This window comes from Sturnus vulgaris, unplaced genomic scaffold, assembly GCF_052056855.1.
Source record: "Sturnus vulgaris isolate bStuVul1 unplaced genomic scaffold, bStuVul1.hap1 Scaffold_195, whole genome shotgun sequence".
NCBI lineage: Eukaryota > Metazoa > Chordata > Aves > Passeriformes > Sturnidae > Sturnus > Sturnus vulgaris.
This window is the reverse complement of record NW_028276170.1, coordinates 7,452,830-7,476,278: the sequence shown is the minus strand read 5'-3', so window position 1 is coordinate 7,476,278 and position 23,449 is coordinate 7,452,830. Positions and strand designations below refer to the sequence as shown.

Genomic DNA, 23,449 nt, shown 5'->3' with positions numbered 1-23,449 from the left:
GGTTTTGAGGAGTGCCTGACCCACTTGTGTGTCAGGGTCTATCCCGGAGTACATTTGGAGATCTTTCCTCAGCCGCTCCAACCACTCAGTTGGGGATTCGTCCTTTTTTTTTTGTTTTTGTTCACTAAAGGCTTTATTAATATTTTGTCCTTTAGGAACTGATTCTCGGACACCTTTAACGAGTATCCATCTTAAGTCCATCATATTCTGGCGATGGACATCATTTTTATTATCCCAGTTAGGATTATTTAATGGCCATTTCTGGTCTCCCCTAGGTCCAATCTGATGCTCCTGGTCCCATACCCTCATTCCAGCCTGTCTGATCATTTCCCGTTCCTCCGTGGTGAATAGGATACTTAATATAGATTGTAATTCCATCCAAGTATACATACTTGGTCCGAGGAATTGATCTAGTCTCTCTGATACCCCTATAGGATCTTCTAATAGTTTTCCCATTTCTTTTTTAAAGTTTCTCACTTCCCCTGTGTTCAAGGGAACATTTACAAATCCAATTAATCCAGCCTGTTGTCCTGCTAATGGCACTTCCCTCAGGGGGTAAAGGCGAGCCTTTGTGTCGTTATCTCCCTCCTCTCTGGTGATACCATCTCTCCTGGTATTCCTTTGACTGGAGCGAGTTCTTAGAGCTATGGGAGTACCAGGAGGAGAAGTGGGTGCGTGGGGGGGGTCTCCTGTATTTTCTGTATTATACGGAGGTGGGAGATTATCGAGGGGTTCCCAGGTAACCTTTTTTTTATTTTCATCCTCTTTTTCTTTTAAAGTACATATCAAGGATGGCTTGGACTGTTTTGCCCACAGGGCAGCATACTCACATTCCTCTCTGTTAAATGGTTCTTTATGAGCCACATATGTGTTTAATGCCCGACAAATCCAACCCTCAAATGATCCGAACATGGGCCAGTATAGGTTATCTTTATGGATAATTTCTTTGGTCCATTCCACCATGCAATATTGAATCAATTTTTCTTTACTTCTTCCTCTGTATACCACCCCTGTGTCCCAACATTTTAATATTACTCCCAAAGGGCTGCCTGGTGGTATTTCTGGCAACCTACTTGTCTTGTCTTTATTTTCCCGGTCCCTTTGTGGACCAAATGAACTTGAACCTCTTCGTGGGTCCTTGGGACTCAGAATCTTCCTCCCTCTTTGTCCCATTTTTACCTCAAGGGACTGTCTTGAGGTGTTTGCACTCCCCAATGTGTTCTGTCCGAACCCCTGTCTCTCCTTGGGTCAGGATGGACTGGAACCCGCCTCTACCTGGGCTGGGATGGGAAAAGCAGCTTTTCCCTTCTCCCTCCGTGACTGGTGTGTTGCCATCTGCTTTTCTTTTCCTCCCCCTTCCCCCTTCCCGGGTCCTGCCTTTTCCTGGGCTAGGATGGGAAGGACCCAGCCTCTACCTGGGCTAGGACAAGAAAAGCAGTCTCTCCCTTTGTGCTCACTCGCTTCGTCCGGTCACCGGCCAGGTCCCTCGCGGGATGCTGGAAACGCGGATAGGAGGACTCCACTCTCGCTTCGCAGCAAAGGCCACGTCTCATTCAGGCAAGCACACAGTCATCCCCACCAAACCACACAGATACTCACAGTCCGATGCTCCTGTCTGGCTCTTCGTGCACAAGAATTACAGGTGATTTTGCCGCGGTCTTCCGGGGAGATTTTCCTTGCTCAGTCTCTATGGTGCGGGACGTCGATGGGTCCCGAGAATCACTGACGAACCGGGGCCACAGCAGTGGGCGCCTCCCCGAAATCGCAGTGCCTCTCAGGGCTCCAAGGACGTCCCGGGTATCGGCACCAAATTGTTATAAATGAGAGACAGAAGTCTCGATATTCAGCAAAATTTAGATTGCTTTATTTGATATAGAAAGAGCAAGCAGCGCGCTGGGGAACGCGAGGGGTCACCGCCCACTCCACGCTCCACCCAACCTTGGTTTGCAGCCTCTTCTTATACTGTGGGTTCTCATTGTAGTCAATTTTTTGGATTTTTTGTTGTCATAAGCAGTGGTGGTTGAATAAACATCCTTACACAAAGCCTTCGGGTGATAATCAGTCACAGATAGCCATCTGGTCCTTGTAGATAACCACCAGGGAAGTTCTGGGAGTCTGGTGCTTGAGATAAGCAGTATTGATTAGACAAAGGCAGGAAGGGCTTTTTGGGAAGTCTGATTTTGCAAGCTGGTAGCTGATACAACTGATTTGGAAAACATAACATAACATAACATATTATATAATGTAAGATAATACAACATAATATAACATAACAAGGTGATTTTAAACAGAATTATTTTATCATAATTTCCATTATCTAGTGTCCATGCTTCACTTCAGAGCTTAGTATACTGGTTTATACAAACCTCAATGCTTTTGTGATTAACACGAATCTTTTATCAATTATCACACCAGTGAAATCCAAAACAGTGGGAACATTCTGACAGGTCTCCGAGAAATCCTAACGTATTTTACACTAATGCTCCGAAGAAGATCAGATCTTAATCTGTAAACACATTCCTGGTAGTCAGAGGCCATCTCACTAGTAGAGGGGAGAAGCTTCCTGCAGATGCAAGAGCCTCCTTGGTTTCATGTGAATCTTTCCCACTGCAAAGCGTGGGGGGTTCCCCACTGGAACAGGGACAGCGTTCTGGGAACTGACTGTAGGCTGAACACAAGTGGCTCCAGGACACTTCCTGCCGGGACACTTGCCTCTGGGAACAGCTTCTTGGAGATGGCTGGGCTCCCCTTTTTACTTCCGGGCATTTTCTGCCCATCTGCATCCTCAGGGATGAGGCTGTTTGTCTCACAGCCGTGGCTCTGACGGAGCAGGGACGCCTGTCCAAAGGGCTGCCTCCCTCTGCACTCTGGCAGCTCTCACCCAGGCTCTGGCAGGGGTGAAGGCTCTTGCAGAAATATCCCAAGGCTGGAGATCTTCCTCACCCTGCTCCTCCACTGCTGATACCACAGAGTTCCCTGCACATAGGAACATCACCTTTTCTTCTGCAGGAACCTTTTCAGCACAACACCAAGGGTCTTCTCCTGTGGCACCACCACAGCATCCTTAAAGCTGTGGACTAGCAAGTGACAGTTCCTGGAAACTGCTGCTGTGTGTCTGGCTGCAGGAAACCCCTTCTAGAACGCCCTTGGTCTCTATTTTTGCTTTCTGGATTTTCCTGGCCAATCTGCATTGATTGCCAGCGAAAATCGCGAGGGTGCGGCGTGAGCAGCGGCCGAAAGCGCTGAGCGGGGCCATCAAACCCAGCCCAGCAACTCCCGGCGTTCGCCAGCCCAGAGGTGGCGCGGACAGCGCGGCCGAGGGTGGAGAACCAGCCCGGCTGTGCGGGAGGGCTCTCACGTGGGAATGTGGTTCTCTAAGAAGGCCATAACTAAATGCTTGCATGGGGATTTTGGCTTCGGGAGCAGTGGGGTAGGGCTGTTGTTGGTTCCTACCCCTCCATCCCAGGATGATGTAAGGGGTGAGGGATGCCATGTGTGCTGTGCACTGGCAGTGATCCTCAAGAAATCCTATGAGTCCTCTCTTTCAAACTGGTCAAGCTCCTGGAAAAGATGGGTCCAAAAAAAATGTGTTGAGTTTTGTGCCCTCCTGCCCTTGTGGGGTGAGGGGCAGGAGGCAGAGGTCCAGCTTGGTCTCTCTCTGACCTTTCCTTTGAGACAACACTGTCTGCTCCCACCACAAAGGCACAGAGGGTGCTCTTTGCCCCCACCAGTGGGAAGTGGCTCTGCTGACCCCACTAAGAGTGCTGGAAGATGAGTCTGTGAACTAAATAGTTGAATATTGCCTAGAGGGGGGTAGCAGGCAGTAGATGTTGCCACCATTCTCTTTCCAGGACCCCACTGGGAGTACTTGAACTATCGACGATGAGAGAGAGACGGGGACACTGAATGGTGATCAAAATCCAATTTTTACTGAGCACTACATTTGCTTATATACCATTTACAGGAAGGCTGGTAATATTTTCCTGCAATCACATAGACAAACTTTACATAGACAAACTCTCACATAAACAAACTTTACATTTGGGCTTAGTAAAATCTTATTTCCCATAACCCAGACTTGATCCAGTCCTCTTGCAGTCAGGTCTCTGTTTGCTCTTGCCAGGCATCCTCGTTGTCAGGCTGCATTTGCTGATTAAATCTGCAGTACTATAAGTCTCATTTGCATTACCCATATCCACACCTCCCCCGTTTCTTTTAACTAAAAATACACTCTTAAGCGATTTGTCGATTAAATTCTTAACACATTGTAAAATACAAGGAATAAATACTACAATGCATAATATGATGCCTAATACATACAAACCTATTTTAACTAAATTCCTAACCCAGCCAGTGAGTCCCCAGTGCCCTAAGAGCCAGTTCAGCCAGTCGTACCCATTATCTACCCGAAGTTTATTGACACCTTCTTTCAGGGCTTGAATGCTGGCATAGATGGGCTGGGAGTGGTCAGAAAGGTTAAGGCAACACATCCCATCGAATTCCTCAGCCACAGGCGGCGGCGGAGCTCGGAGGCGGCCCCAGCGCAGGTGGGAGCCGCGCTCGGTTGTGCGGGGGCTCGGGGCTCGCTGCGGGCCGAGGGGGCGGCAGGGGGCTCTGGCGGGTTGGTTGTGCCGGTGCCGGCCCGTGTTGGCGCTGGGCTGAGGGCGCTGCGGGAGCGGCTGCCCGCGGTCTCCTTCCCGCTGGGGCCTCGGCAGGAGCCGGTGCCGGAGCAGCGCTGGCTCGTCCCGGTTGCTGTGGGTGGCACAGAGGTGTCTGCCCTGTGCCCGGGGCTGTGCGGGAAAATTCCCGTGGCCAGAGGTTTGTGTGCCCGCAGGAGACAGAGGAGTCCTGTAAAAGTGACTTTATTGATGAACAAAGAGAGAGGCCATGCGGCATTTGCCATGCGGTCTCTAAAGCGCCGCCTCCTTTTTATCCTCATTTTCCCGTCTGCGTCTCCCTGTCCCTTTCCCCACTGCCTGAGATACTTGGAAGGTTCAGACTTCCCGATCCGCCTACTGCATGTCCCTCTTAATATTCACTCCTCCTACGATATTAATCTTACTGCTTTCAATCCTTCCTTTTCTCATTTTCTCAAGAATTGCCTTTACAAACTTTTAATTTCCATTGACTCAATCTCTTTTCCCGCATCCTCTTTGGTGCAAGGTGTCTTGCATGGTAAAAAGCTGAGAGTTGCTGCAGCACGTCAGAAGAGCAGCAGCATTCGTTTAAGCCATGGTCTGCCAGGGAACCACGGAAACGTGTCCCATTCCCATCCTTTCTCCGGAATACGAGATATTTTCATATTTCCTTTGCTATCTGTTTAACCACTTTTCGGTTATCATCTGTTTGCAAACAGCCGTTTGCGTCATTTAATTTTCCACAAACTCCTCCTTCTTCTGTAAGTAGATAATCTGATTCCATCCCATGGTGAAATGTCTCGTTCCTCATTTCAGCGGCTTGGTCAGCAGGAAGGTCAGGAGCTGGAGCTGTCTGCTTGGTTATTATTTCAGGGATACTTTTTAACCTAATTATGCCACTCAAATTATGAATGGGTTTTCTGTGTCCTGATATGAATTCGTTCGGGATCCCAGGGGCAGGTCCATGGTGTTGTAGCATTTGTTCTGGTGGCCGTTCATCTTTTTCCCTTTTTTGGGTGCTCCCTCCTGCCACGGCTGCATCAATTGACCACTTTTATCTTATGAAATGATAAATTGTTTGGATTCCCAAGTGATTTCTCTGGACTAGCAAAAACACCTCATTGCTTTGGGGAGAGGGATGATCCCCCCCACACACACTTTTTTTCATGAAATTTGCTCAATATTCTCCGTTTGCTGTTTCCCTTTGCAGCTTAACCAGTTTCTGTTGCAGTCAGATATCCTCACTATGGGCTCTGCCTTTAGTTGTGCAAATTCCATCTGTGCAAGCAGGCAGAGCTGGGGGTGAGGGGCAGATGGACTCAGGGAAATTCCTCCCCCTGGCAAGAAGGCCCTTGGGCATTGTCCACACTTCTCCAGAGCAATGTTAATTTGCATTTCTAAAACTCCTCTCCTGGCTGCCTGGAACTAGGATTTTCTTCCAGAGCAGCCTTTAGGTGATTCACACGTCCACCCTCACAATCTGCTTTATTTTTCTTTTGTATTTTTTTTAACGATTTTTAATTAACACTTTATGCGTTAAAGCCTCACCATTAATACTCATCTAGGTTTGCAAAATGCAACTTAAAGGTGAGCTTCTAAAGATCCATTCCAAAATTCTGCCGTCATTAAGAGCCACCACAAATATATAGAAAAATATTCCAATGCAATCAAGTCTTTTCTGCCTCTTCTCCTAGGAGTAAAAATTGTTTGTCACACCCCTGGCCCAAACCTAACTGACAATCTAAAAGTAGGATTAATGTGAAAAATTTTTCTCATGGTGTAATCTTGTCACTGAAACTGCAGGGACAATAAAAAACTCTCCAACAATATCTTTAGTGTTAGAGAGTTAAGGCATTACTTGATCCTGGTCAGGATGTGCAACAGAAATAATTTCATCCACACATAGCCCGGGTGTGCAGAGAAAATCATTCCATGAGATGTGAATTTTACTAGATTTTTCCTGAAATTTTACAGTCTGAACACATTGAAATCCATTGGTTTAGTGTTTATTGCTTCCAGGTTGTGTAGTTCTTAGTGTCTGGTTTCCTATTGCAAATGGATTTCTCCTCTTTTGATGTTAATTAGATCCGCATTCCTGGATTTCCTTCTCAGCTTTTTCCAGACCAGGTGTCTCCATCTATGCCGGGGCAGTGTCTGGGGTGGGTGTTCCTTGATGTTTGCTGATGTTTCATTGATGTTTTGTTGAATGTTGTTATCTTTGTGGGAATCTTTTGGGCTATTCCCAGTCTGTTGAGATGTTAAACTCATCTCTGTTGAGTGCTGCAACATCTCTTAAAAAAAACCTTTTAAAATTTCTTTCCTGAGAGAAAGGCAAACCGAGCCTGACTAGTAAAATTAAATATGAAAAAAATTTAAATTTGGTATATTTTCCAGCAATGGAATCGCAGGCAGCCCAGTGTGTGAGTGTAATTGAGAGGCAGAGTCCTGGGTGGATGCTGTGAACAGCAAAGTGCCAAGGCAGGCTCTGTGCCAGCCCAGCTTCCTGTGGCAGAGATTTCACAAGAGACAGGATTCTGGCCACAGACTGCTTGAAATATACATCCCTTATCTCCAGCCCGCACTAGGTGGAGAATTCCCAGGGTAAGGAATTCTGAAGATCAATTCCAAGGGAGATAATTGAATATCTGCCCTGGCTCTGGCCAAAGGTTATAATGGCCGGATGCTTGGCCTTCAGCCAAGGGCACACACTGACTCAGAAAACACTTCCTAAATGCAGCAACATGTTGCATATTCATAGACCTTCATGCATTATTCTGAATCATTCTCCCTCAATCTGTAAATCACTATTTTTGCCTTCCCTGGGGTTCTGGTGTTCCATAATCCAGGAATGTGAAGAATTTCCTGATTATCTTTTTTACCATTCTCTGAGTTATTTATATGAACAAAAGCTTTTTACGTCAAAATGTTGTACTTCCAAAAATTATATTTACCGCAACTATTTCTAAGTTCTGTTAATTGCAGAGCTAAAATAAACTATGTTCATACAGAAAAGTTTTCCAACAGAGAGCACTCATTGTAGTATTTGCAAAAAGTCAATAATATAACATGTACTTATAACACAACTAGGATTCAATTTCTTTTCTTAGTATGGAAGAGCCATAGCTGTGGCACCAATCATTTTGTTATATTTCATTTTCATTTTATTTGTTGCTTTTCTTCTGTCCATACCACAACATTGAGGCTATTGGGGTTTAGAAAGTGATACAATGTTATGGGTAGAACAGAGAACTCTCAATTCAGGTCCTGCAGTTTCCTATTAATGCTCAGAATTTTTGCACCTCCTTTTCAGTCCTGGATTACTTCTGAGCTTCTCCAGACCCTCTCTGGGTCAATACACCACAAACCTTCAGACAAAATATGTCTAACTATTTTCTCAAGCATTTGCTCTTATATTTCAAATACTCAAAGATGCTGTTTAGCCTGAACATTCAGCCATTTCACAGAGGCTTCTTCTGCCACTTCTTGTCCTCCTGATTGCAGCAAGTCATCCCCATCCTGCATTAACCCAATCCCTGGGGATGGGGTAAATTCTTGTGATATTTTCTGCAAGGCTTGCCCCAATAAGGCTGGTGCTTCCGTGCATCCCTGCAGAAGGACCGTCCATGTCTTTCTCATTTTCCCTTCTACCTCTTGTTCCCGCTCAAAGGCAAAATCCAGTTTACCATCCTGTGTAAGTGGGCATCCCCAGAAAGCATCTTTGCCATCAAGGACTGAATGGTGTCAGTGTGAGGAGGGCACCTGGTCCAGGATGGTGTAAGGATGTGAGACTGTGGGGTGCCTCGGTTTAGTAATTTCATTTTTTATTCTTATGTCCTGCACCATTCTGTTGATTCACTTTGATTTTTTGACTGGCAGGATAGGAACATTACAGGGAGAGATCCCTGTTTTCAAAAGCCCTGCCTTTAGCAGGGACTCAATAAGAGGCTGAAAGCTCTGCCTTCCCTCCCTTGGAACAGGGTATTGCTTTTAGACACCACTTGTACAATTTGCTTCAAAGTACTTTGGAGAGGCTCCTTATCTCCCTTGCCCTATTTTTTCTGGAGCTGCCCACACTTCTGGGCTCACTTCAGCATAGGCCTTGCCAGACATTTGACACAAAGGTGCAACAGAACTAGCCTCTGTCACCTTTTCCAATATTAATTGGCATTCCAAATTAAGACATCAATAACCTTCCCAGTAAATTGCAATCACATTTAGGAACACATAGGAATTCCTGCATTTCAAACCCAGTCCCCTGGGTGCTGGGCACCCCTTCCTGTTTCTATTCCTGTCACTGTCCCCCACATCTCCGTCCATGCCTGTGTCCCCCCACGGCCCATGGTAAAAAGATGAGAGTTGCTGTAGCTCATACAAGGACAAACAACATTTGTTTAACCCGTGGTCTGCCAGGGAACCACGAAAACGTGTCCCATTCCCATCCTTTGCACATTTGGACCGGAATATGAGCTACTTTCTCATGTTCTTTGTTTTGTGTTTCACCACTTTTCCTTTGTGATCTGTTTGCTAACAGCAGTTTGAGTAATTTGATTTTTCACAAATTCCTCCTCTTTCTGTTAGTGGATAATCTGATTCCATCCCATGGGGAAACGTTGCATTCCTCATCTGAGTGGATTGGTCGGGAAGAAGGTGAGGAGCTGGAGCTGTCTGGTTGAGTGTTATTTCGAGGACATTGTGTAATCTAATTATGCCATTGAAATGATAAATGACTTCTCTGTCTCCTGATATGAATTCGTTAGGGCTACCTGGGGCTGGTCCATGGTGGTGTAGGATTTGTTCTGGTGTCTGTTCATCTTTTCTCCATTTTTGGTGTGCTCCCTGCAGCCAGGGCTGCATCAATTGGCCACTTTTCTCTAATTAAATCCCCACATACCTGGATTTCCAACTCATTTCCTTGAACTTGTGGCAGCAAAAACACCCCAGTGCCCCAATACACCCTATATAACCTGGACAGTGACAGCACAGGTTGGAGTGAGGAGAGGGATGATTTCCCCCCCGCTGTTTTTCATGAAGTTTTCCCAACATTCTGCGTTTGCTGTTTCCCTTTTCAGCTTAACCAATTTCTGTTGCAGTCAGATATCCTCACTGTGGGCTCTGCCTTTAGTTGTGCAAATTCCATCTGTGCAAGCAGGCAGAGCTGGGGGTGAGGGACAGAGGGAACCAGCCCAATTCCTCCCCCAGGCATGAAGAGTTTGGTAAATTGTCTGCACTTTGTCTCAGCAGAGTTCGTTTGCATTTCTAAAGTTCCTCTCCTGGCTCTGCCTGGAATGAATCTTCTTTTCATCACAGCCCATCAGGTGACTCACATATTCTCTCCTTCCTCTCTCCCCTCCCCCCTCCCGCTGCTTTTCTTTTTTGGTCTCTTTTTAGAACAATATTCTATTAAATATTACAGGGCTTCTGGTTTTGCCAAATGCAGCCTAAAGGTGAACAGTGAACATTACAAATTCCATACCAAAATTTTGCCATCACTAACAGCCACTCATAAACATACACAAAAAATCCCCAAAGGAATAAAGATTTTTTCTGCTTATTCCCCTAACACTGAAATGTGGTTCTCACACCCTTGGCCCAATCTTAACTGAAAATATAAAAGTAGGATTATTAAGAAAAAACATTCTAATGGTGTAATCTTGTCACCAAAACTGCAGGAGGACCCAAAACTCTTCAACACCATTTCTACTGTTAGAGAATCAAGGCATTACTTGATTCTGGCCAGGATGTGCAACGGAAATAATTTCAGCCACACATAGCCCGGCTGTGCAGAGGAAATCATTCCATGAGATGTGAGTTTTACAGGATTTTCCCTTAACTTTTCACAGACCAAAACCTATAGAAATCCATTGGTTTTATGTTCATTGCTTCCAAGTTGTGTAGTTCTGAGTATTTAATTTCCTATCGGCCCTGGATTTCTTCCCCTCTATATTAATGAGGTCCGCACTCCTGGATTTCCTTCTCAGCCTTTTGCAGACCAGGCATCTCCAACTATGCCGGGGCAGTGTCTGGGGTGGGTGTTCCTTGATGTTTGCTGATGGGCCTTAATGGTCGTTATCTTTGTGAGTATCTTTTGGGCTATTCCCAGTCTATTGAGATGTTAAACTCATCTCTGTTGAGTGGAGGAACATTCCTTAGAAATCTCTTTCAAATTCGTTTCCCCAATGCAAAGCACATGAAGCCTGAGTATAGAAATAGATTTTTAATAATTTTAGCTTGGTATATTTTCTGACCATGGAATCCCCGGCAGCCCAGTGTGTGAGTGTAACTGAGGGGCAGAGTGGAATTGTGCCGTTGTCTTCCCCAGCAGCTGTGGCAGTGCAGGCACAGAAAGCAGCGAAGCTCCAGCAGTGGCAGCAAGGATTGGCCCCAGTGTGTGGAGATGCCAAAGGAGGATGCCCAGGCAGAGGATTTCAGCAGAGGATCTGTGGGCAGGCCCAGGGGCTTGGCCCGATGTGGAGCCCTGGCTGCTGCTGCGTTGCCTTCAGTGCAGGGTCAGTGGTGCCCTCCCATGCTGCTCCTGCAGCCGGGAATTCCAAATTCCTTTGGCATGGCCCTGTTTAACATCCACATCCCATTCCAATTTCTTTTCTGACTCGGGTAGAGCCATGGCAGGGGCGTCAATAACTTTGTTTTTTCATTTTCTCAAGTTTTGTTCTTTTTCTTATGTCCATACCATAATACTAGGGCTGTCTGGGGTTAAAAAGTCGTACAATATTCTTGCTGGAACAGAGAATCCTCAGTGCAGGTTCTGCAAATCCCTGTTAATCCTCAGAATTGTCCCAGTTCCATTTTAGTGCTGGGTAATACTGCTTCTGAGATTCCCTGGTCCCTCCCTGGGTTAATAGACCACAAACCTTGAGTCAAAATATGTCCCAAATCTTTTACTTTTTTCTCCACCATTTGCGCTGTTTTTTCAAATAATCAAAGATGCTTTTTAGCCTGAACATTCAGCCATTTCACAGAGGCTTCTTCTACCACTTCTTGTCCTCCTGATTGCAGCAAGTCATCCACATCCTGCATTAACCCAGTCCCTGGGGGTGGGGTAAATTCTTGTGATATTTTCTGCAAGATTTGTCCCAATAAGGCTGGTGCTTCCCTGCATCCCTGCAGAAGGACGGTCCATGTCTTTTCCATTTTCCCTTCTACCTCTTGTTCCCACTCAAAGGCAAAATCCAGTTTACCATCCTGTGTAAGTGGGCATCCCCAGAAAGCATCTTTGCCATCAAGGACTGAATGGTGTCAGTGTGAGGAGGGCACCTGGTTGAAGATGGTGTAAGGATGTGAGAGCCCCTGGGTGCTGGGGCTGCCTTGGGCCCTGGGGTTCATCCCTCAGGGGCTGTAGAAACTCTGCCATGGCCTTTGCCTTCCCCTTGGCCTTTTCCTCCTCCCTTCTTGCATTCCCCTGCTGTGCCTTTGTGACCAAGTGCTCCAGGGGCTTCTTCTGCCCCTCCTGCAGCCCCCTCAGTGCCTGGGGGTGCTCATCCTCTGACAGCTGCTGAGCTTTCTGCTAAATCATTCCTTTCTGCAGTGACCCAAGGAAAATGCTTAAAAGCTAATCTGGATGCTTGCACGTCCAATGCCCATTTCCCAGCTGTTCCTTTGTCCTGCTGCTCCTTGTGCTGTGGCTGCCGTGGCCAGCCCGTATCCCAGAGCCGGTGCCTGTCCTGCCGCAGTGTCCAAACGCGGCCCCCCCGGCGGGCAGGGCCGGCAGCTCCACGGGGCCGGGCAGCGGCCGGGGCGTCCCGCAGCCTCCTGGGGGCCGGGGGCCACTGCCGGGCCTGCAATTGCCGGGGGGTGCTGGGCACAGGCAGCGCCCGGCGCTGAGCCCCGGCTGCCCCACAGCCCCGGCCCGGCCCCGCAGCTCCCCACAGGCCCCCAGCCCGTGCTCCCGGTGCCGCCCCTCTGCGCCCGCTCCTGCCGCTGCCCAGCACAGAGAAACCCCCTGCAATCCTGACCTCCTTGTGTGCCTGTCCTGGCAACCGGGGATACAAAGGATCTGCAGCAGCTGGCAACTTTTGAGGATGTGTGTGCTGAAAAACATCCCCGTCCTCAGAATTTTTCTCTTCCTCCTCTTTACCGTCCTTCATTTTTTTTTTCCCAGATAGAGTGCTCCTGCTGCATCTTGCCTGAACCATATTCCTGCACACTTCTCTTCACCCAATCCCTTCCCAGCACACCAACAGCATCCATCCCCTGTTGTCTAAATCCCTTCTCGACTTCCCTTATTGCCCCCCTGGGTGTCCATGTCCGTGATTACCTCTGGGAGAATGTGCAAACTCCCTCAACATGCTGCCAAGGGACCCTTCAGAGATATTTTGGGATCATCATCCCTTTGGCCAGGAGCCCTTCCTTGCTTTCCCTTTCTACCATTCACGGGTGCCCTGCCATGTTTAGTCCCCGAAGATCCCACTGTAGTCACTGCTGAGATTTTCAGTGCTCTCTGGCTGCCGACTCTTCCCAGCCCCCCTGATCTGTCACTCGTCTGTCTCCTGGCCCCAGCGCCCCCCGGCAGGGGAATTTGGGGAGGTGGGAGGGGGGGAGCGCCAAGGCCGGGCCCCCCCGCGCTGTGGTGGCGGCAGCGGCTGCAGTGGGGAGCGAGTGCGGGCGGGAGCGGCCGAGAGCCCAGCGCTGCCCCAGCCCGAGCTGCCCCAGCTCCATGGCTGCCCCTGCGCTGGGATGCTGTGGGTTTGGGGGGAAGAGGGAGCCGGCAGTGGGTGCTGGGCCTGGGGGCAGCAGGAGAAGGGAAGGAGAAGCAGGGTTGAACAAAATGGTCAAATGCTGCACGTGGGAGGAGCAGGTGGGATTGTGCAGGAGAAAGAGGAATAATGGGAGGAAGAGGAGTGTGAGGAAGTGTAGGGACACCAGAGGAGGAGCAGAAATGGGAAGCAGCACAATGTTCCACTCGTCCCTGTATCTGCAGCCTCTGCCCCAACCCCAGCAGCGTTCCTCCCCCAACATGCAGCAGGTGACAGAAGAGGACCATCCATGATTTTCACATGACTGAATCTTGGTGTTTGTGAGCTTTATTGGCCTAAATGTTGGTGCTTTGATTTTTTGCAGGGGCTCAATCCTTATCTTTTGGAAGGAATTTTGCCTGAAACTTACTTTCTGGGGAGTTTTTTATCTGTGTCTTGATGTTTGGATAATTTTTGTGCTGAATCGTTGTGTTTTGGAGGTTCTTATAGACACAAGATGCCCAATGTCTTCCTGTGTTGCACTTTGAAAGCCCAAGGTGCTCTTTTGTGTTTTCCTCCAAACCAGGATTTGTCATTCCCAAGGCGTGGGTGGATGGAGGAGGAGGAAAAGTCCCAGGGATCCCACAGGAAGAGGGGCTGCAAACCCAGCCCAGGGAGCTGCGAGGAGGAAAGACCCTCCCTGAGCCGGGAAGGCGGCCGGAGATCCAGGCAGAGCTCAGAGCTGGTGGAGAAGCCTCCTGGAGGGGAGAAGCCCCACAAGTGCTTGGAATGTGGGAAGGGTTTCAACTACAGGTGCAGGCTGATCCAGCACCAGATGATCCACACTGGGGAGAAGCCCTACGAGTGTGGGAAATGCAGGAAGAGCTTCAGGACTATTTCTGATCTGATGAAGCACCAGGTGATCCACACAGGGGAACGGCCCTACACCTGCTTGGAATGTGGGAAGAGCTTTGGGTGGATCTCTGCCCTGAGAAGCCACCAGCACATCCACACTGGGGAGAGGCCCTACGAGTGTCCCAAGTGTGGGAAGAGGTTTCAGACCAGCTCCCATGTCCTCAGACATGAGCGGATTCACACAGAGGAGAGGCCCTTCCGCTGCCCCGACTGCAGGAAGGGATTCAAGGATAACTCCACCCTCACTGTCCACCGGCGCATCCACACTGGGGAGAGGCCCTACGAGTGTCCTGAGTGTGGGAAGAGCTTCTCACAGAGCTCAACCTTGACCCGACACCAACGGAGTCACCACTAAGGGAAGCCCTGTGAGTGCCCCGAGTGTGGGAAGAGCTTCGTGCTCTGCTCCAGCTCCATCCCCCATGGGAGGATCGGTGTTGGATGATCGAAAAAAACCCAAAAACACAAAACCGAAACAAACAGAAAAACCCAAAAAACAAACAAAAATAAACCCAACAAATCAAAAGAAAACAAACAAACAAAAAACCCAATGAAACAAACAAAAAAACCCCACCCTAATAGTGATACACACAGAAACAATACAAAAACACTGAAATCAAACAAAAAGAAACGTTAAATTCAAAATAAAGAAAGGAGAAAAGTCATGAACTAACATTTCTCTCTTTTTAAACTATGGAGAAAAAACCCTTGTTTCCTCTAAAACATGTAAAAGTATTTTGGAGTGAATATGACTGTTCTAACTGTACATATAAAGAAAAGCATTAATATTAAAGTAAACAAATGTAAAAATTGCAGTAATCTCCTAGGTTTTAGTAATAGAAAACCCCTGCTCTCCCCCCCAAAAAAAGAAAAAGGAAAAAACTCTATTTTAAAAAATAAAGTAAGTTTTTTTTCAACTGTTATAATCCTTAAACTGTGCATCAGAAGTTAATGTAGTCCTCAAGAAAAGTTATGAGAAAAACTGTTAGTCTGTATAAAGGATTTTTAGATAGTAATCAGATTTCCATTCTCCTGGGAAGCTAATCACTGTAACATCAAAACAAAAAGAATCCGTTTTCTTGTGGAGGAATCTCCATAGACTGAAAAAAAGTCTCCTCTTTCAAGTAAATGAGTAAAAAACTATTTTAGAGATGGTAGACTGAGTTGTTTTTGTACGTTTTTAGTATTAAAAAAAATGTATGGAAGAAAAAGCAGTAGACTAAAGTTTTCTTCTAAGGGTTTTTTTCATATGGTTTCTAGTAATAAAATTTATCTTTATACCATTTAAAGTAAAAGCTGTTTTTTGTCTACTTCTTAATCCTCTCTCACAACAAAAAAATTCAAATTAATAAACCAAAACTACTACATTTAACCTCAGTGATTCCAGGATTTTGATTTCCTATTACTCTAGGGTGTCTTCTGCAGCCAAATGGTGATGGACTGGGGCAAAGACCAAGATTTTGGAGACAGTGGGGAGGAAACTCCTCCAAAAATGTTCTTCCCTCCCTCCCTCCCAAGCACGTGGATCCTCAGCTGGCACAGACACAGAAATTCTTTTATTTTGGCCTTGATTTGCTTTTCATTTCTCTTCATCCCTTTAAAACATCCAACACGGGGTAAAAATAAAGACACTGAACTGAGACATGGGTGGGGACATGGGGGGACAATGACATGGTGGGGACACAGACATGGAGAGTGACATGGGGACACATGGACATGGAGGGGGATGTGGCCATTCCTGGGGACGTGGGGGGACACAGGCATGGATGGAGATGTGGGGGACAGTGACAGGGATGGAAACATGGTGGGGACACAGCCATGGGTGAGGACATGGTGGGACATGGCCAGTGACATGTGGGGACACGGCCACGGCCGGTGCCATGGGGGGAACTTGCAGGGGCTGTGGGGGATGCTGGCTTGGAGGGAGTTGAGGGTTCCTGGCAGGGACTTGGGGCTCGCTGAGGCCTTTGGGGACCCCAGGCCGAGCGGCTCCGGCTGCGCTGGGAGACCCTGGCGGAGGTTCTGGGGCAGCTGCTCAAGGACCCCCTGCCCTGGAGCCCCAGCTGGGCATTGGGCTCCTGGAAGGGAATGAACGTCCTTGTCCCCAGCAGGACAGATTTCTTATTTCTTGCAGGTGCAAATGGTTCTCTTACCAGAATAGCTTGTTGTGTTAATTGTTGCTATGCTGAAGATTGTTTTCACATGGGAACAAGCAAGTAACTTAGCTGCACATAGAAGAAGTGACAGGCTAGCTATTAATTTAGCAGAGAGCAAGACCTGATTTTATGAAGCCTTTTATAATTTGTCTACCTGACTGCAATATCTCACCCTTTTTCATTAGTTCAAAGAAGGCTCATATGTTCTGATGATAAAATAGCTCTCTCTTGTGAGGGTGTTATCTCATTAAGGTTATCACTGGTTATCTGTTAGATATGGGATAAGATACATAAAAGACAGATTACAATCAACAAAACTTAGCAAATTCTATCATGTCATTGACACAGGGTTTCACAGCATGAGAAAACAAAAGAATAATGTCCAGTGTGTCGGAGGCAAATGGGAATAAATTACCGTTGTTTTAAAGTCCAAATAGTCCATTAGCTGGAAATGTTGATCTTTGACATCACTGAATGTGCTCTTGGATCCTGGAACAGGGAATAACTGAAGAAGGTTAGTAGGAACTCTATACCATGATGATGACACAAGGCTTTTGTTGGCAGTTTGCCTGTAAATTTCCAGACACAGCCATGTCTTGGCAGTCCTGCTTCTGGTTTTATTCTGGCCACGAAGGCTGCATGGTGATTAGATTCTTTTTCTTCTCACTGGGCTTCATTTTCTTGGAGGCAATTGATGTTTGGCTGAATGAACAGGTGACTGCTTTGAACTTGTTGATGACAAAAACACATGCATACCTTCTCCTTAAGTTAATGAATTAATTAGACTTTTTCATTGTACATTCAATTGAAGAGCCTTACATAAAAATATTTTAATTTTTTTTTGTATAAATATTGCAAATTTTTTTTACAAATATATAAATATTTAGGAGCTAACTCTCCCTTCCTTGTTTTAAAAACAGCATGCATGACTCTTGCCATGAAGGGAAGTTCAAAACAAAACAATACATGTAGTAAAGCCAAAAACTTACAGTAACTGGGAATAATTCTGATATAACAATCCAAAACATTTCCGATAACAGATATAATTAATAACACTTGTGAAATTAGATGATTAACAAGCATTAAAACATTGTACCATCATCCCAGTGTCTGCAACAGCTGATAAACCTCAAATCAGTGAAGAACTGGATGAGCGTCTGTTGGGGGTTGTTTTTTCCTTTCCTCTCTGCCTGTGGAATTTTTTTCCCATTGACATGCTAAGAAGCACTGATGGTTAGGTCCCAGCACCAGGGAGAGGTTCCCTGTTTTTTTGGGAGTTTCTCTCGGAGGGTGGGGGGAGGGAAAGGGGGAACACGGTGAGATTAGAAGCAGGTAAAGGAGGGTGGGGGGCAGTTGCTGGCTCTCGCTCGCTTTTGGCTCTCGGAGCAGAAAGGTCATTGCTACCCCCCCACCATCCCAATGCCGGGAGCTGCCTCTCTGTTTTGGACCCCGCAGCCCTGCTTGGACGCCCTCCTGCTTCAGCTTGCTGTTTTCCCAGCATCCTGCCTCTCCTCCATCCCTTCCCATCTGGGACACAGCTGCCATCACCCCAGTGCCCCTGCAGCCGCACGGGGATCGTCGCACCTGCCCATCAGGAGCCTGCCAGAGCTCACTGCCAGCTGTGACAGCAACTGCACCAAAGGGGAAAGTGCCCGTGGCCCAGAGACTGGAACTGGGCTCCTGTTCTGTTTGTTGTTAATTCCAGAGTTGTTGTTATTCCTATCTCCATATCTTTGCCTGAGAGCCCCTTAATTTCAAAATTATACTAATTCAAAGGGAATGGTTTTATTTTCTCCATTTCAAGAGAGGGCCCTGCTTTCCCTAGCAGACTTTCAAACCAAGACACACCTCCTGACCAGCAAGGGAGAGTTCTCCCTGCAGTTGATCACCCCAATACGGTATATTTTTGTCAGCTCTGAATTTCCCCTTCTCCACGTTCAGGATAAGAAAAAAACCCTGACTTTGTCTCTCGGGTTTCCTGATCATTCATAACTGAACGCTGTTGAGATCCTGAACTTGCTCCCATGGTGTTGGGCCCATTGCACTGCCCCAAATATCTTCCTTTACCCTATAAACAACTGACAGAGATGGAAAGCACAGTAACAGGTCGAGTTGCAGGAATGCACCAGCTACAAATCTGTGCCACCTTCTGTCTACTGCCCTGACCTACCAAAACAGGGCTTGGGATTTTTTACTTTTTAAAATAAATGCACATGCTCTTTAATTTTTCTTTTCTTTCCTGAGAGCTGCCAACCCTTTTGTACCCTGAATGTCTCTCCAAGTCTCTACCCAAAGGCCTGACCCAAGCTGTGATCCTTACAGCCAGGACCCCACCGTGAGGGGGTGGCAAGAGCTCTGTGTGTCAGCCCGGCTCTGGAGGCTGAGCTGGGAGTGATAATTATCCCTTTTCTAATGTCCTGTGAGCGGTGACTGCCAATTCTCCAAGGGCAGTGACACATTTTCACCAGGAGTGTGATGTCCATTGTTACAAAGCTTCCATTTTTACAAAGGAAGCATTTTCAGTTTCATTTTCTCCCTGGAGTGGAAGAAGAAAAGTCACGGCTACTATTGTAAATAAATCAAAAGCGTTTCAGGCAGGTTTGTTAAATTGAAACATCTACTCCTCAGGGCACAGCCTCACCCTTTTTACAAGGCTTCCTTTGAATGCAACGTGGAATTTGCTCAAGTAGGAAATGCTGGGTGATGCTTCCTGAGATGGATTTTTTCTGTTGGATGCAACTGTCTCCAAACTGGAGGATATTGAACAAAATGATAAGTAAATCAGTTTTGTCTCATTTAGGGTGTGGAATGCCAGAGCGATGCAAAGAACTGGTAGAAGCAGGATACGATATTCGACTGCCAGACAAAGAAAATGTGACTCTTCTTCACTGGGGAGCAATAACAGAGAGGAGTGAAGTGAGCTGGGAGTCCCTGTAACAGTAACAGCAACAGCATATTCTGCCGCAGTTACCTATAATGACTTTGTTGCTTTTGTACTTGAAGGAATGCACTGCTTGAGAAGAAAAGGGTAGAATTCAAATCTTAATGTACTTACCTTTGCGAAAATATCACCAAAATGGAAAGATAGCCCAGTTTCCTTGTATGTGAATTTATGAAGAACATGAAATCATTACATTTTCCCCGGTTTGGGTATTTTAGCAAACTCTCTTGTTTTAAAAGGAAAGATGTCTGCTAAGAAAGGTGAGAAACTTTCTGGAATGGAAAGAAGACCCGTCCCTCCAAATCCTTATAACTTCTAAAGTTATGGAGCTTCCAAGTAAAAGTGCAGGAAAAGGAGTGACAATTCTTTAGTATGAAACATGTACAGATCAGAACAGAACAAACAGCACAAACACAGGAGTTTGCCCCTGCTGAGCGCTGTTTGCCCTTTGGTGCAGTTATGACCACACCCGGCAGGGGGCGCTGGGAGAGGCTGCGGGGCAGGGGCGGGGCCAGGGTCAGTCACGGCCAGCAGGGGGCGGGGCCAGGGTCAGTCACGGCCAGCAGGGGGCGGGGCCAGGGTCAGTCACGGCCAGCAGGGGGCGCTCCGGTGCTCGCTCGGGCCCTCACGGAGGGGCAGCGGCCGCTCGGACAAAAGGCAGCGAAGGCAGCGATTCCCCCGGGCACTCGGGTGACGGCGGACACTGCCCCGGCTCCAGGCGGCGCACCGCGCTCCGGCTCTGCATTCCCGAGCAGCAGGGAGGCAGGGAAAGCAGGCACATTGGATCCCATTGCCGAATGGCAGCGTAGCAAAGTCCCGAAGCCGAATGCACAAAAGCTCCCGCAGCAACCATGCAACCGACTGCCCTGATCCACTGATGGAAGGGAAGCAGCCAGGGTTGCACCCCAGTCACTGAATTCCAGGATTAAACCAACATTCTTTTGCTCTAGGTAGGCGCAAAGGATAATTCCCAACCAGATATTCTCAAGAGGTTAAAAGCACACAGTTTACTAGCAAACTGGCAAAAACGTTTACAGGCAAACCAGAGAAAATTAAGGAACATTGTCAAAAGAGTAAACACAACACCACTTATCACAGCATAGACTTAGCTCACCAAACATAGAAAATCTTTACACTCATTTGATGTTACCTTCCGTGAGAGAGAAGAAAGAGGGAACCAGAAAGACAGGAAAGATATAGAAAAACAGACATCTGTCTATGGAGTCCTGGGTTCCAGTGATGTAAAACTCCAAGATGAAGGTAGGGCTAAAGGATCATGTGCTTGCCTTATGGGGATCCTTCTTTCCTATGGTGGCCCCAAACCTTTTCAGCCCATCCTGGGCCTTCCTCCCAGGAGGGATTTCTGGTCTCTTGGCCACTTGGGTGCCTCCAGCGTGCCATGACTGACAGACATCGTGGAGCAGAGCACTACTTTCCCAGAGATCTGATCTACTCCTAGCACACATTCCCAGCCCCTCAGGATGTCTCAAAAAAGATTACCTTTTCCAGACTCTGACAGGCAGGACCCAACCCCGACAAAGTCTCGTGTAGAGCGTACACCTTTAGCACAATGTGAAACTGCCTAGGCAGCCTTTAAAAACTCGTGCCCTAAAGCAAACCCCTCTATCCTACTCAAGGCTTCCTGGCTGTCAAATCCTAAAGACACAGCGACCATCTTTTTGGCACAAAGGGTCATGGGACAGATACTTTATCTCTAGGAATCCCTCCTAAGCCAGCATCCTTCCAGAGAGTTGTAGAGAAAGAGAGAAGGTCCTCCCTGAGCCTCCTTTCCTGCAGGCTGAGCCCCCATCTCCCTCAGCCGCTTCTCATCTGACTTGTGCTCCAAAGCCTGCCCCAGCTCAATTCTCTGCACACACTCGAGCACCTCAAAGTCTTTCTTGTAGTGAGGAATACAAAGCTGACCCCAGGATTAAGGTGAGACCTCAGCAGTGGCCAGAACAGGGGGACCGTCACTGCCCTGGTCATGCTGGCCACACTATTGCTGACACTGGCCAGGATGCCATTGTCCTTCTTGGCCACCTGGGCACACCTGGGCTCATATTCGGCAGCTCTGGGCCAGCACCTCGAGGTCTTTTTCTGTGGGATGCTTGGAAATTGCAGGGAATGATCAGTGGAATGTGGACAGTTCAGTAACAACTCCAAGGGGCCCAGTCTGATTTCGGGACTCTTTGGCCACTTTGGTAACAAGTCAAGTCAGCCCAGTTCCCCTTAAGAGCTCTGTGGCCGCCTGAAGTCACCAGCCCGTAGCCCTACAGGGGGATGTTGTAACCCAAGTGCAGGTGTAAGCTATTTCTTTGGACACCCGTTCCCACTCTTGCAGAACGTTGGGGTTTATTTATGGATCCCTCGTGCCCGCTGGCCGAAGCGCCTCCTGCCCCCGCTGTTGTTGCTGTCGGAGCTCGCAGCGCAGCCCTGCAGGAACGGCCGCTGCGCGCGGGCCCCGCTCCGCCGCTGCCCCGGTGACGGCCGAACCCTGGGCGCGAGCACCGCCACGGGGGCGGGGCCTGCGCCCCTCGCGCTGCTCGGCCACCAATGGGGAGCCGTGGGACGGGCGGGGCGGGCGGGGATTGGCTGGGGCCGGTGGGCGGGGGCGGGGCCCGGCTGAGGGGCCGTTGGTGCGGCAGAGTGGGAGCGGCGGCGGCCGGGGCGGCGTGGGGGAGCGGAGTGCGGTGGGGAAGGGACCGACCCCCGGTGGGAGAGAAACCGACTCCCGGTGGGAGAGGGATCGGTCCCCGGCGAGGAACTTAGTGGCCTCTGGCGAAGGAGTGGCCCCGGTGAGTGGCCCATAACGAGTGCCCCTCGCGGCGTGGTCTCGCGTCCTGTGCCCAGTAACAGCGCTCTCTGACTGATCCACATCTGTACTTGCATCTGTTTGACATCTGGACACAGGACTCCCATGCTGACCTCCATGGCTGCTGGCATATATTTATTCTCTTTGTGTCACTTTTCAGGTACATTATTGATTTATGATCCGGATGCAGTGTCTGGTTTCCCACACAGCTGTTGAATGAATCCTTTTGCACAAAAGGTGGTGGATGATGCACTGGCATTTACTCTTTGGTGTTTCACACTTTCCAAGGCATTTTGGAATCCAAATGAAGCTTATGTACTTAGAAATTAAATATGTAGGGAATGTAGTCAAATATTGCTTGTGTGACGTATTCCTTAATGAGTTCTTTTAGAAAAACCAACTATATACAACAGTACCCATTTGTTTTATATTAATACACAAGATCAAAATAATAGGACAAGGAGCCGAATCTAATTACCAACTGTCCTGCCTCCCCACCAAAAAAGGGTGACAACCTTACATGCAATCCATTTTTAGAGCTGTGTGACAGGTTAGATGTATTAGTAGTCTAGAATCACTACATCTGTATACTGCCGAATTGGCTTACCCAATACTTAACAGAAACTTAATAGTAATATTTGGTATATGTATGTAAGGGATAGTGTTTTGAGGGGTTTTGTCTTATATGCATTTACTGTGAATACAGTCTCTTTTCTCGGTGGTTTTGTATGTGTCCATGCCTGACTTGTGCCATAAACTTCTCCCTGCCTATGTGGGAGGTGTACAAGAAGGTGCTGTCACCCCTGCTGGGAAGGTCTTCCTTGGAATACATGCACACCATGGAATCCTCTGAAGTTATACTATGTCTGTTCTTAGAGTATTTAATAACCATTGTGTAGCCAGAGCAAAGGTGGACATAAAGGCTCTCACCTTCCTCACGTGTTCAGTTCAAACAAAACCAGAAAGCAATCTACATCATCTTTTAGAATAAGTTATAGCATTTGTATTTCTTATAATTAGTAACACTGTTGATCTGGTAGGCACCACATCATCAATGGAAAAGTACTGGTTGATGATTTTGGCACTTAAAATTGTCAGTGGACTATTGCTGGTATTTGACAAGATAGTTTTACCTGCTCAAGCTCCATGAACCCAAGGGACTTGAGCAAAATGTGTGATGTGAACTGTTAGAAAGAGTACTACAGTTGTTACTGTTATAAATGAGAGACAAAAGTCTCGATATTCAGCAAAATTTAGATTGCTTTATTTGATATAGAAAGAGCAAGCAGGGCGCTGGGGAA

The 23,449-nt window shown here is 47.6% G+C and overlaps 1 protein-coding gene across 1 annotated transcript in view; it reads right to left on the bottom strand.

Moving 5' to 3' along the window:
• The window catches only part of LOC148218045 (uncharacterized), a 93,963-nt gene that overhangs the window by 29,977 nt on the left and 40,537 nt on the right, over nucleotides 1–23,449 (bottom strand). The window lies entirely within an intron of this gene.